This window comes from Gorilla gorilla, chromosome 4 (assembly GCF_029281585.2).
Source record: "Gorilla gorilla gorilla isolate KB3781 chromosome 4, NHGRI_mGorGor1-v2.1_pri, whole genome shotgun sequence".
Lineage (NCBI taxonomy): Eukaryota > Metazoa > Chordata > Mammalia > Primates > Hominidae > Gorilla > Gorilla gorilla.
In genome coordinates, this window is record NC_073228.2 from 181,342,110 (window position 1) to 181,356,664 (window position 14,555).

A 14,555-nucleotide genomic window follows, 5' to 3' on the forward strand; every position below is an offset into this window, starting at 1 on the left:
CTGACCTCTAAGTCTTGTTGATTCTGCTTCCAAAATATTTACTCCGGCTAGGATGAATCTCTGTTCATAAACCCACGTGTGCAAGAAATATAAAGTTTTCTATAACTCCACCTAATTTCCACTTGGCACTCTGCTGGAGTGACAGAAATTTAATCTCAGCTAATTTAGGGTTCCCTGAGGCTGTGCATAAGGGCTCAGGGCCTTATGAGTGTGTGTGTTGGGGGAATCTAGTTCTTAGTGTCATCTGTCCCCACAGGCATTCATGGAGAGGTCATTGGTCCTCACTGGTTGGTGCTGAGACCTGGCTCATTCTTCCCCACAGCTGGCTTTCCTTCTCCAGCCATTCTTGCCTGTGGGAATCTGGGTGAGGCTATCTAAGGTCTTCTCCTAGACACACCTCATTGGCGTTCCATGCTGACTGTTCCTGCTTCCTGGGATAAGTTCCCTCTGCTCTTGGATTTTGTGCCCCCTCTCTGGGCCCCTCAGATGCTATTGTCACTTACCTCCATTCTCTTCTTCACTTCCTTCCTTCCTTTTCTCTAGCCTCCAGAAACCTCTGTTTTAGGGTCTCTGGAAGACCCTCAAGAGATGGCCCTGTCTCCCTGACCAGGGTTCTAAACACACTGGGAAATGAAGCAAAGGAAAGGCAGATGGAGTCGCAATATCAGCCTTATTACCAACTAAGTCATGCCCCAGGTCAGAGTATGTTGCTCGGTGTGGGCTGATGACTGAGCCCCCAAGTTAGGCAGACACCCCCCGCAGCCCCTGAGCTGTGGCAGTACTGGGCTGGGTAGGCCTCCCTCTTGGAATCCCTGTAGGGGCAGTGGGTGTGGACCCATTGCAGGCAGGGAGATCCCAAGAGGAGGAAGGGCAGAACAGAGCAGATCATGCACCCGACTCTCCAGACGCACTGATCAGAGGACTCATTCTCTCCCCACGGTGCAGAAGTAGCAGGCCTGTGGGGCCCTACCACCTGGAAAGAGTGAGGAATAGGCATCTCTCCTAATCCTTCCTCCCCCTCCTCTTGCTCTTGATGTTTCTTGGAACTTTTCAGCTATGTCTGAGACTTCTTTTCTCTAAGTCCTTTTGAAACCAAATCCAGAAATATTTTTAAAGATATTTTTATTACAGACCTTTAAAACATAGACAAGTATAGACAGAATTCCGTAATAAATCCCCATGTCCTCATGCAACCATCAGTCAGCTTCAGCAGCTATCAACTCATGGCCACTTTTTCTTTTTTTTTTGAGACGGAGTCTCACTCTGTTGCCCAGGCTGGAGTGCAATGGCACGATCTCAGCTCACTGCAAGCTCTGCCTCCCGGGTTCACGCTATTCTCCTGCCTCAGCCTCCCAAGTAGCTGGGACTACAGGCACGTGCCACCATGCCCGGCTAATTTTTTGTATTTTCAGTAGATGGGGTTTCACTGTGTTAGCCAGGCTGGTCTCGATCTCCTGACCTCGTGATCCACCCGCCTCGGCCTTCCAAAGTGCTGGGATTACAGGCGTGAGCCATCGTGCCTGGCTGGCCATTTTTTAAAGAGAAGAGATCTTGCTCTGTCACCCAGGATGGTCTCATATTCCTGGGTCCAAGCAATCCTCACTTCCCAGGCTCCCACGTAGCTGGGACTACAGGGATGCACCATCTTATCTCGCACGTGGCCTATTTTTTTTTTTTTTTTTTTTTTGAGACAAAGTCTTGCTCTGTCTCCCAGGCTGGAGTGCAATGACATGATCTCAGCTCACTGCAACCTCTGCCTCCCAGGTTCAAGTGATTCTCCTGCCTCATCCTCCCGAGTAGCTGGGAATATAGGCACCTGCCATCATGGCCAGCTAATTTTTGTATTTTTAGTAGAGACAGGGTTTCACCATGTTGGCCAGGCTGGTCTTGAACTCCTGACTTCAGGTGATCCATCCGCCTCGGCCTCCCAAAGTGCTGGGATTATAGGTGTGAGCCACCGCGCCTGGCACACATGGCCTATTTGATTCATCTGTACCTCTACCTTCTCTCCCCACACCTGTGTTGAAACAAATCCAATGCATCATAACCAGAACTCTTGTTTCTGTTTCCTGCACTGTCATGTCCCGCCCCTGAGGTGCAATGAGCACAGAATGGACTAGCTATTTGAGAGCGGGGGTGGGAGGGAAGATGTGAATTACCAGAGAAAAAGAAAAACAAATGGCAACATTAGACAAACGTTATCCTGCTGTTTCCATTTTCCTCGCCACTGTTCAAGTTCAGGACTCATCATTTACTTCTGGCAGCAGCTTGGTAACTAATCTCCTTGCTTCTTCTCCCTTCTAGATTACTGGTGTTTCCTCAAGTGACCACTTGTGTCATAAAAACTTGGAAAATGGACTGACATGCAGATCCGTGGGCCACTCTCCAGCCCCACTGAATCAGACACTTTGAGGTGGATTTCAGGTATTTTTTTTTTTTTTTTTACAAACCTCCAGGTGATTCTCAAACACAGTACTTTGGAGAACCACTGTCCAAACCAGTCTTGATGCTGCTCCCAGTGCTATCTTGAAACACTAAGTCTGGCCCTGTCACCCCTGCTTAGAACAACTCAGGAGGCCCCCTGCCTGAAGAATAAGTGCCAAGTATTTTTTCTTTCTTTCTTTTTTTTTTTTTTTTTTTTGAGTCGGAGTCTCGCTCTGTCGCCCAGGCTGGAGTGCAGTGGCGAGATCTTGGCTCACCGCAACCTCCGCCTCCTGGGTTCAAGCAATTCTCCTGCCTCAGCCTCCTGAGTAGCTGGGACTACATGCATGCGCCAACATACCCGGCTAATTTTTGTATTTGTAATAGAGACGGAGTTTTGCCATGTTTGCCAGGCTGGTCTCAAACTCCTGACCTCAAGTGATCCGCCTGCCTCTGGCCTTCCAAAGTGCTGGGATTACAGGCGTGAGCCACCACGCTCAGCCCAGGCCTGGTATTTCCTTCTGGACTTTGCCTGACAGCAGCATCTTTCCCCATCACTCTCCACCTTGAACCCTGGGTTTTAGCCACATCTTACAACTCTGATGTGCTCAACTCTCTGGATTCTCTCCCTTACGCCTCCCAGGGCTGACACACTTGTGCTGATCCTTCAAGGACCAGGTCAAGGGTGCCTTCTTCTTTGAAGCCATCTGTGGACTCACTCTGCTGTACATTGTAGTGGAAAGGCTTGGGAGTCAGACAGAGTTAAGTTAAAAGCTCTGCCACTTGCTAGCTGCGTGACTCCAGGAAAGTCCTCAGTTTCTCTGGGTCTCAGTCTCACCATCTAGAGAACAGGGATAAAAGTAGTGTCTTGGCTGGGTGCGGTGGCTCACGCCTATAATCCCAGCACTTCGGGAGGTCGAGGTGAATGGATCACTTGAGGCCAGGAGCTCGAGACCAGCCTTGCCAACATGGTAAAACCCTGTCTCTACTAAAAATGCAAAAGTTAGCTGGGTGTGGTGGTGTGCACCTGTAATCCCAGCTACCTGGGAGGCTGAGGCAGGAGAATGGCTTGAACCTGGGAGGTGGAGAGTGCAGTGAGCCAAGATTACTTCACTGCACTCCTGCCTGGGCAACAGAGTGAGACACCATCTGAAAAACAAACAAACAAAAAGAGCGTCTTATGGCATTGTGAGATATAAATGGAGACGTTAGCACAGTGCCTGGCACATACAGTAGGGTGTCCAAAAACAAGAGCACCCTAACAAGAGCCTGGCACAGACAGAGTTAAAGTCCAGGGCATCTTGAAATGTGGTATGTGGGCAGGCACAGTGGCTCATGCCTGTAATCCCAGCTACTCAGGAGGCTGAGGCAGGAGAATGACTTGAATCTGGGAGGTGGAGGTTACAGTGAGCTGAGATCCCACCACTGCACTCCAGCCTGGGCAACAGAGTGAGACTCCCTCTCAAAAAATAGAAATGCAGTGTGTGGTTCTCAGTGCCTCCAATAACTAATGCAGCCTGCCCGTCAGAAGTCAGCTAACAAGGCTGTGTGCAGTGGCTCATGCCGTAATCCCAGCATTTTGGGAAGCTGAGGCAGAAGAATTGCTTGAACCCAGGAGGTGGAGGTTGCAGTGAGCTGAAATCGTGCCATTGCACTCCAGCCTGGGCGACAAGAGCAAGACTTCATCAAAAAAAAGAAAGAAAAAAGGTCAGCTAACAAAATGACTTATTATGGAAAGATAGCGAAGTCGTCACTGCTCTGTTGGACAATAACAGCCTTATCTCAGGGCCCCCTGCCTCCAGACATTTATACCTTCCAGCCCTGCCATGCACTGCCCCAGAGTGAATTTTCTAATAGATGTCATAATGTAACTGAGGGTTTCAGTAGTTTCCGTTCTGAAATGGCTCTCCACATCCGTGCTTCTGATGCCTAGCCTTTTCTGAGCGCCTGCTGAAATAGGCAAACCAAATAGGAACAATGAGTCCTCATCACTGGACATTAAGAAGGGTCTCACCTACACATCTGAAAATGCGTGGTCCGGCAGGAAGTCATTCTGATTAGGGCAGAGTGCAGATGGGAAATCTGCTGGTCACCTAACCCACTCACTTCCTGGTCCCACTGATATCTCTTGGCTTAGAGTCGGGCCAGGAGACAAGAGCTCTCATGGTCTGCAAGGCACATGAACTCCAATAGGCTTGAAGCCCACCCCAGGAGCATCTGCAGGGAATGGGGACCTCACATAGGATCTCACACCCAGAGTGCCCATGACAGGGGGTCTGGATAAAGGTGTGGGGGTGGTTTCTTGAAGGATACTTAATTGGAGAGAAGAGGTAAGTAACAAATTACACCAAAACTTAGTGTGGCTTAAAACAAAAATAAGCATTTATTATTTCGTGTAGTTTCTTCAGGCTGGGAATTTGGGAGTGGCCTAGCTAGGTGGTGGATCAACTCAGCATCTCTCATGAAAGGTGAGGGCAAGATGTCACTCGAAGGTTGGGTGCGGTGGCTCATGCCTGTAATTCCAGCACTTTGGGAAGCCAAGGCGGGTGGATCACTTGAGGTCAGGAGTTTAAGACCAGCCTAGCCAACATGGTGAAACCCTGTCTCTACTAAAAATACAAAAATTAGCTGGGTGTGGTGGTGGGTACCTGTGATCCCAGCTACTCGGGAGGCTGAGGCAGGAGAATTGCATGAACCCGGGAGACAGAGGTTGCAGTGAGCCGAGATCGCACTACGGCACTCCAGCCTGGGTGACAGAGCGGAAACTCCATCTCAAAAAAAAAAAAAAAAAGAAAAAAAGAAAGATGTCACTAGGGGCTGCAGCCATCTGCAGGCTCGATGGGGCTGGAGGAGCCACACCCATGAGGGTGCAGTCAGGCTGCTGGTGGGAGGCCCCTGTCCTCACCGTGTGGGCCTCTCCGCATCCTATTGGTTACACAGACTGACCCTCTTCGGTGTGAAGGGGGACAACACAGGAGCGTGAACACTAGGAAATATGAGTCATCGAGGCCACCTTGGAGGCTGGCTACCCGAGGGAGGTTGTCTCTAGCCAAGGCAGAGGGGAAGAGGAGTCCTTCCACTCCAGACACAAAATATGATACAAAATGTAGATGCATTGTTCAGCTTCAAAGGAAGTAAGGGACATCTTCAGGGCCAGGAGAAAGAAGCACATCAGGCCGGGCACGGTGACTCATGCCTGTAACCCCAGCATTTTGGGAGGCCGAGGCGGGCGGGTCACAGGGTCAGGAGATCGAGACTATCTGGGCTAACATGGTGAAACCCCATCTCTACTAAAGATACTAAAAATTAGCCACGCATGGTGGTGGGTGCCTGTAGTCCCAGCTACTTGGGAGGCTGAGGCAGGAGAATGGCGTGAATCCGGGAGGCAGAGCTTGCAGTGAGCCAAGATCGTGCCACTACACTCCAGCCTGGGCGACAGAGCGAGACTCCGTCTCAAAAAAAAAAAAAAAAGGTTCATATTAATTGGCCTGGAGCCCTATTTACCATTCCAAGAATGTCTTTTTTCCCTCACCTCCCTGCACTGTCTGCAACTCAGGTGCCTGGCCAGTTGGGTGAGGATTTTGCAGGATAGAACCCTGGAAAGCTTGGAGAAGCCCCGGAAGCACTCTGTTTTTCTCTGGCTGCTTTTGCTGCTGGGGCCCCACGGTGTGGTCAGAGGTCCAGCAGGGCAGCGGGGTGGGGTGGTGGGGGTGCTTTTCTGGTGCAGCTGGAGTGCCCTTGGGAGGCTGGGGCTCTGTCCTCTTCATTTCTGCCACTCAGTGGCTCTGGGAAGGGAGAAAACAGTAGTAGGGCCCAGGGGATGTGGCTTGCCTTGGCTGTCTCCTTGAAAGGAAAAGCAGTTCTTCTCTGTGACAGCCTCCAGAGGTTCTCTGATGCTAGGCTGGACGGCATTTGCAGCCTTAAGTTTGGGAGTAGCTTCCTTTCCCCCATTTCAAAGCCTTCCCTCATTTTCTGACCCAGAAGAGGGGCATTGCTTGGGGAGATGGGAAGAAACTAACCTGGTTACCTTTTCCTCTGCAGATAAATCTTCACAGCTATTTACAAAGTGACAACCTCTCTCTAAAAATCCTTGCTTGGAGGTCACCTTGTAGTGCTGAGGATTTTCACAGATAAGATAGCTCTTCAGAGAGCCTGGATCTTGGAAGAGGCATTTTCTCACGGTCTCATCTGGCAAATGATATCCCGTATATCAGTGATACCTTTATCTCCCAGGGGCGAGTCCTCTGGCTGTCCAGCTACTCAGATGCACCCAGGAGCATGCCAATCATATTATCATTATTGGACAATTATTAGTTGTTGGACAATTATTCATCAGACTGTGAAAATTGGAGTTAGCTAGACCTGCATATCACCTAGAGTGAAAGCCAGAATCCTTACCGGATGCCCTCCTCCTCCTGAGCTCTTCCTTTCCCCTTTCTCACTGTATCCCAGGCACTTGCCTTCCTTGGTCTCCATACTCCCACCTCAGGGCCTTTGCACATGCTCTTTCCTCTGTAAAGATGGTGGCAGCTGACCAAGGACAGGAAGTGAGGCTTCTGTGCAGCATACAGGCAGTCAGGGATGTGTCTGCAGAGAATTTAAAAACAATAACACTGACTAAAAATTGGTTTGCATTTTTTTTATCATCACCAAGTGCTGGTAATTCTAAGTAGTGTCACTGATGAAACACTCCCCAGGGAAGTATTTTACCAGCTTCTGTTGGTCTAAGTTATTAATATAAACAATTGCTGGGGTTACTGGTAAGTTTTTGTTTGTTTGTTTTTTATTTGAGACTGGGTCTCACTGTATCGCCCAGGCTGGAGTACAGTGGCATGATCTTGGCTTACTGCAACCTCTGCCTCCCGGGTTCAAGCAATTCTCCTGCCTAAGCCTCCTGAGTAGCTGGGATTACATGCACACACCACCATGCCCGGCTAATTTTTGTGTTTCTAGTAGAGATGGGGTTTCACTGTGTTGGCCAGTCTGGTCTTGAACTCCTGACCTCAGGTGATCCTCCCGCCTAGGCCTCCCAAAGTGCTGGGATTACAGGCATGAGCCACCATGCCTGGCTGATAAGTTTTAATAATATACATGTATGCTTCAAATCATTATTATTTTTTATTTACCCTTTAATAAACATTGTGTTCTATGTGAAAATTAATTGTGAGAACTCCCAGTCATACAGTTGTCTCCTCCCCAACTCCCCCCAACGGCTTTCTGAAATGAAAACAGAGAAACATTCATTTCAAGAGTAAAATTGGCTGGGCGGGGTGGCTCACACCTGTAATCCCAGCACTTTGGGAGGCTGAGGCGGGTGACATGGTGAAACCCCGTCTCTACTAAAAATACGAAAAATTAGCCGGGAGTGGTGGTGGGCACCTGTAATCCCAGCTACCTGGGAGGCTGAGGCAGGAGAATCGCTGGAACCTGGGAGGCGGAGGCTGCAGTGAGCTGAGATCATGCCACTGCACTACAGCCTGGGTGACAGAGCAAGACACAAGACTCTGTCTCGAAAAAAAAAAAAATATATGGCCAGGTGCAGTGGCTCACACTTGTAATCCCAGTATTTTGGGAGTCCCAGGCAGGTGGATCATGAGGTCAGGAGTTCAAGACCAGCCTGGCCAAGATGGTGAAACCCCATGTCTACTAAAAATACAAAAATCAGCCAGGTGTGGTGGTGCAGGCCTGTAATTCCAGCTACTTGGGAGGCTGAGGCAGGAGAATCGCTTGAACCCGGAGGTGGAGGTTGCAGTGAGCCAAGATTGCATCACTGTACTCCAGCCTGGACAACAGAGCGAGACTTTATCTCGAAAAAAAAAAAGTAAAATTGGAGCTGTTTGGAATTGTTTGAGTTATAGTCAAGGGCAGTTTGTGGCTCCAACCCCCTGACAGTACATATTCTTGTGTTTAAAGATTCAGAATAAAAAATGATAGTATAATGATCTCTCGTTTTTAAATTATGTTTTTATTTGTTAATTTTTTTATTTTTTATTTTTCAAGACAGGGTCTCACTCTCTAACCCAGGCTGGAGTGCAATGGCATGATCACTGCTCACTGCAGCCTCAACCTTCTAGGCTCAAGCGATCCTCCCAATGCAGCCTCCTGAGTAGCTGAGACTACAGCTGTGTATTACCATGCCTGGCTAATTTTTTTATTTTTTGTAGAGACAGGGTCTCTCTTTGTTGCCCGGGCTGGACTTGAACTCCTGGGCTCAAGCAATCCTCCCGCCTCGGCCTTCCAAAGTGCTGGGATTGGAGGCAAGAGCCACCACTCCTCGCCTGTATGATGATTTTAAAGACAAAGAAACAGAATTTATTTCATTTCTATAATCCTGTATGTGACCACATTTATTTGTATTTAGCATGTAAAACAGTGGGAAAGTGCATATTTTAATTGATATATGAAGTTGTTTTATTGAATTTCAATAGTATCTTTTAAAATTGATCTTTGTTTTAAAATTGTTCATTGTTTTAAAAGTAAAAAAAGAATAAAAAGCACATTAAATTAGTGGGGTGCACTTTAGTAGTTGCCTCAGTGGTACTTCTTGACTTTTCTTCTACCCCCTTAGGTTCTGTGAATTGAACTGACCTAAGAAGATTAGCGGGGGAAAGCATGCACATTTTGATGTTAAAATTTTAATTTTTATGTGTACATGGACACCTTCCTAGAAAAGAAATGAAGACCCAGGCCATGTACAGTGGCTTATGCCTGTAATCCCAGCACTTTGGGAGGCCAGGGCAGGAAGATCACTTGAGCCCAGGAGTTTGGGACCAGCCTGGGCAACACAGTGAGACCCTGTCTCTAATTAAATTAAAAAGAAAAGTAAATTAAAAAAGAAATAAAGACCCAAAGAAACAGCTTATAAACCATTTTAACAATGAATGATAAATTGTGGACATGTGACAAGACAAAGAAAAAAGGGAGTTGAGCTGGGACTGAAAAATTGTGGGAAAGTGACTAGGAATATATGGGGGAAGCTAATGAAAGATGAATTCTTTTCTTTTCTTTTTAAGAGACAGGGTCTTTCTATGTTGCCCAGGCTGGTCTTGAACTCCTAGACTCAAGTGATCCTCCCACCTCTGTCTTCTGTGTGGCTAGGACTATAGATGTGTGCCACTGTGCCCAGCTAATAGGGCTATTATTATTTTTTGAGACAGAGTCTCACTCTGCCATCCAGGCTGGAGTGCAGTGGTGTGATCACGGCCCACTGCAGCCTTGACCTCCTGGGCTCAAGTGATCCTTCCACTTCAGCCTCCTGGGTACCTGGGACTACAGGTGCATGCCACCAGGCCCGGCTAATTTTTTTGTAGAGATGGCGTTTTGCCATGTTGCCCAGGTTGGTCTCAAACTCCTGGCCTCAAGCAATCCACCCACCTCAGCCTCCCAAAGTGCTGGGATTACAGGTTAAGCTACTGTGCTCAGCTTGATAAGGGCTATTTGAATAAAGCTTGCTTTGTACAGATTCATTTCAGCATCGACTCCTCATCTCCAGTGATTATAATGTTCTTCACTTCCTGTTATTAGAAGGGCACCTTTCGGCTGGGCGCGGTGGCTCACGCCTGTAATCCCAGCACTTTGGGAGGCCAAGGCAGGCAGATCACGAGGTCAGGAGATCAAGACCATCCTGGCTAACACGGTGAAACCCCATCTCTACTAAAAATACAAACAATTAGTCGGGCGTGGTGGCGGGTGCCTGAAGTCCCAGCTACTCAGGAGGCTGAGGCAGGAGAATGACGTGAACCCGGGAGGCGGAGCTTGCAGTGAGCCGAGATCGCGCCACTGCACTTGGGCCTGGGCGACAGAGCGACACTCCATCTCAAAAAAAAAAAAAAAAAAAAAAGAAGGGCACCTTTCTCTTGGGAAATTTATGCCCTTCTTTTAGGTAGAAAGTGGGAGGCCAAAGAGCGCTTCCTGCATCTGCTTTGTCTCAATTGCCTTTAGCTTAAAATAATTGATATCTCAAAGTGGCATATTTTGGGTGGCATGTTCTGATTCCCTTCAGGTTCTTAGTTTTCCCCATCCAGCTGGGAACAGTGGCTCATGCTTGTAATCCCAACACTTTGGGAGGCTGAGATCGGCCGATCACTTGAGCCTGGGAGTTTGATACCAGCCTAGGCAACATGGCTAAACCGCATCTCTACAAGAAATACAAAAATTAGCCAGGCATGATGGTTCATGCCTATTTTTCCAGCTACTCGGGAGGCTGAGGCATGAGAATCGCTTGAGCCTTGGAGGCAGAAGTTGCAGGGAGCCGAAATCTCACCACTGCACTCCAGCCTGGGTGACAGAGCGAGACTCTGTCTCAAAAAAAAAAAAAAAAAAAATTCCCTATCCTCATTCTTTCCTAAAGTGGCAAGAATAGAGGTGGGACACCCCAGTCCCTGCCTACAGACTTCCTCAGTGTAGCAGATTCTTCACAGCATGTCTGTGGAGCCATGAACAGAAGACGTAAGACTCCTCTCTTTCTGTGTCCCTTCTGGCCCAGGTGTCAAGGACTCCCTTCCATCCTAGATAAATCTCTCCACCTGGGTTCTGATTCCACTTCCTCCTGCCTTTTTGAGGACCTGGCTTCTTCTATTTTCTCTTCTGTTATCTTAAATCCTGTTTCTGCTACATTTTCTGCCTAAGAATATAAATGACCTATCAACCTTTTTTTTTTTTTTTCTTGAGACAGAGTTTCACTCTTGTCACCCATGCTGGAGTTCAGTGGCGAAGCTCCTGGGAAGCTCCACTTCCCAGGTTCAAGTGATTCTCCTGCCTCAGCCTCCTAAGTAGCTGGGATTACAGGCGTGCACCACCACACCTGGCTAATTTTTGTATTTTTAGTAGAGACAGGGTTTCATCACGTTGGCCAGGCTGGTCTCGAACTCCTGACCTCAGGTGAGCCACTGCCTTGGCCTCCCAAAGTGCTGGGATTACAGGTGTGAGCCACTGCGCCTGGCCTATCAACCCTATTTTTGACAATGACAATAATGAGGATGGACTATATGGCCCTCCTGTAGGTATAGCCCTTCCTTTCTCCCTGCCTTTCAAAAAGCAGAAGACACATTCTCACGTCCCTTTCACTCTTGGCTCCTGTTTTCCTCACGCCAAGAAGCTGCTCTGGATTAGCATGAGAATAAGGTCTTGGGGGCCTTGGAAACTTCCACCTCCACTGGATCAGCCTTCTCAACGGCTCCAAGGCTGACACTTGCTGCCTTCATGTACCCACATCCCCTGGAGGCCATGGCACCACTCTCCTGATTGCCATCCTCCTTTTGAGCTCTCCCTAATCATCCTTCCTCCCCAGGATTCTGCCCACCTCCTCATCCAGCTTGCTCTATTCTCCTGGCTTTGGAGCCAACCTTTGGGTTGGCCACATTGCAGATCTAGCTCCAAGGGAGAGATCTAGAAGGTCAATCTCTCCCTTGGCCTTCAGCCTGTTAGAAATGTTGGTTTTTCAGTGCTGTAAAGAAATAGCACTTGAACATAAATTTAATTTCTTCAACAAGGCCATTTTTACTTTTTGCAGAAAGGATACACTCGCCAGCACTTTTGCCACGAGAGTACACTGAACAAAGGAGACAGGGTCATCTATAACCTGACGCGTCCGCCTTCCTGCTGTGTCTGGTTTTTATTGGCTGGAACGGGACCTCACATTTTGTATTTGTCCTGATTGGCTAGTAACTTAGAACTTTTTAAAAGAGGCAAAGGCAGAGGAGAACAAAGGAAGGAGGAAGTAACTTGTGGAATGCTGAGAAAGGTAAAAACACCTTCAAATAAGGAAGAGGAACAGGCTATGACCTAATGCTTGCTTGGACCAGTATAAGCATGCCGGGGCAAATATTTAGGCTAAATTGTGGGAGCTAAAAACATAAAGTACATTGATTTCTTTATTACGGCTAGCAGATATTTAAGATGTTAGCACAGGTCTTTGAATAAATTTTGCTTCTAAGAGAAGTTACTATTTATTCCTAATTAGATGGGAAGGAAAGTCTTTGAAGAAGAACCTCTACTTTACTTTTTACAAGCCCTACCCAGCAGTCCTATTTTTCTCTTCTCAGATATCATTCCCTTCAGTGGCTACTTGAAGACGTCATTCTGCCTAAGATCCCTAAACTGCTCCCCCTTATTCTTAGTGGGCCATATCAGAGGGAAATGTCACCTGCCTGCCTGTGATACTCTCCCAAAGCTAACTGAGCTCACACATCTTTGCCTGCTTTTCACGTGGCCAAAGCCAGTGCCCCACCTGTGAACTGATCTTTTGTTCACTTGAGGCCACATGAAACTTGAAACATGAATTGTTGCCCAATTTCCTGCAGGATGTTCCCGGGCCCACTCCAGTGGGGTTTGGAAGCTGCCCCAGTTTAGGAAACAGATTTCTTTTCTTTTTTTTTTGCTTTTTGAGACAGAGTCTCAATCTGTCACCCAGGCTCGAGTGCAATGGCGTGATCTCGGCTCACTGCAACCTCCACTTCCCGGGTTCAAGCAATTATCCTGCCTCAGCCTCCCGAGTAGCTGGGATTACAGGTGTCTGCCACCACTCCCAGCTAATTTTTGTATTTTTTAGTAGAGACAGGATTTTGCCATGTTGACCAGACTGGTCTCGAACTCCTGACCTCAGGCGATCCGCCTGCCTCAGCCTCCCATAGTGCTGGGATTACAGGCGTGAGCCACCATGCCCAGCCAGGAAATAGATTTCTTAACTCTCAGATCTCCATTAAATTTGCATGTCTAGACCTGTATTTGCAGTCTAGTTATATTTGCACAGTAACAAGTACTGGAGCAGTGCCCTCTCTGATGGAAAGTAGCTCTTGCTGATTGAGTCCCTACTACATGCCAGGTCTTGTGCCCGATGCTTTGCCTTTAGTGTCCCACGGAACATTTAGACTGTATTTACGAGGTCAGAAATGGTAAGTGTCTCACTGGAAGGCACGCCGCTAGAGAGTTTCAGAGCCTGGAAGTCAATCCATGTCTGATCCAAACCCTTACTCTGTTCCCTATCCCAGCTGCCTTAAGGCTCATTTTAATCGTGTTGTCAACTTTCTAGCTCCCAAAGCGCACAGGAGAGACCTCAGGAGGTGGCTGGAGAGATAGAGCAACACTATTCAACTTGAACAGAATAAGACATATATGTTACTTTAAGATTTTCCAGTAGCCATATTAAAAAAGTATAAAGAAACAGGTGCTGGGCGCGGTGGCTCAGGCCTGTAATCCCAGCACTTTGGGAGGCCAAGGCAGGCGGATCACGAGGTCTGGAGATCGAGACCATCCTGGCTAACACGGGCAAACCCTGTCTCTACTAAAAAAAATACAAAAAATTAGCCGGGTGAGGTGGTGGGCACTTGTAGTCCCAGCTACTCAGGAGACTGAGGCAGGAGAATGGCGTGAACCCAGGAGGTGGAGCTTGCAGTGAGCAGAGATCATGCCACTGCACTCCAGCCTGGGTGACAGAGTGAGACTCAGTCTCAAAAAAAAAAAAAAAAAAGAAACAGGTGAAGTTAATTTTATTAATATAATTTATTTATCCAAATGTATTTCAAATATTATCATTTCAACATGTTTTATTTTATTTTATTTTATTTTATTTTTATTTTTGAAACAGAGTTTCACTGTTGTCGCCCAAGCTGGAGTGCAGTGGTGCGGTCTTGGTTCACCGCAAACTCCGCCTCCCGGGTTCAAGCGATTCTCCTCCATCAGCCTCCCGAGTAGCTGGGATTGCAGGAGCCTGTCACCATCCCCGGCTAATTTTTTGTATTTTCAGTAGAGACGGGGTTTTACCACGTTGGCCAGGCTGCTCTCGAACTCCTGACCTCAAGTGATCCACCTGCCTCAGCCTCCCAAAGTGTTGGGATTACAGGTATGAGCCACTGCGCCTGGCCACATGTACTTCTTTTTTTTTAAGACAGGTTTTGTTCTGTCACCCAGGCTGGAGTGCAGTGGCACAATCATAGCTCACTGCAGTCTCGACCTCCTGGGCTCAAGTGAGTCTCCTGCCTCAGCCTCCCAAGTAGCTGGGACTACAGGCCTACAGGCATGTGACACCACACCCAGCTAACTCTACTTTTTTTTTTTTTTTTGAGACAGAGTCTCACTTCGTCACCAGGCTGGAGTGCAGTGGCATGATCTCGACTCACTGCAACCTCCACCTCTGG

At 47.9% G+C, this 14,555-nt stretch overlaps 1 protein-coding gene across 1 annotated transcript in view; it reads left to right on the forward strand.

The window, feature by feature from the left end:
* Positions 1 to 14,555, forward strand: part of TMED9 (transmembrane p24 trafficking protein 9) — a 48,698-nt gene that overhangs the window by 7,536 nt on the left and 26,607 nt on the right. Inside the window, exon 2 of the mRNA XM_063707020.1 lies at positions 2,305 to 2,424. The gene's annotated coding sequence lies outside the window, so the exon portion shown is untranslated. The remainder of the gene's footprint in view (positions 1 to 2,304; positions 2,425 to 14,555) is intronic.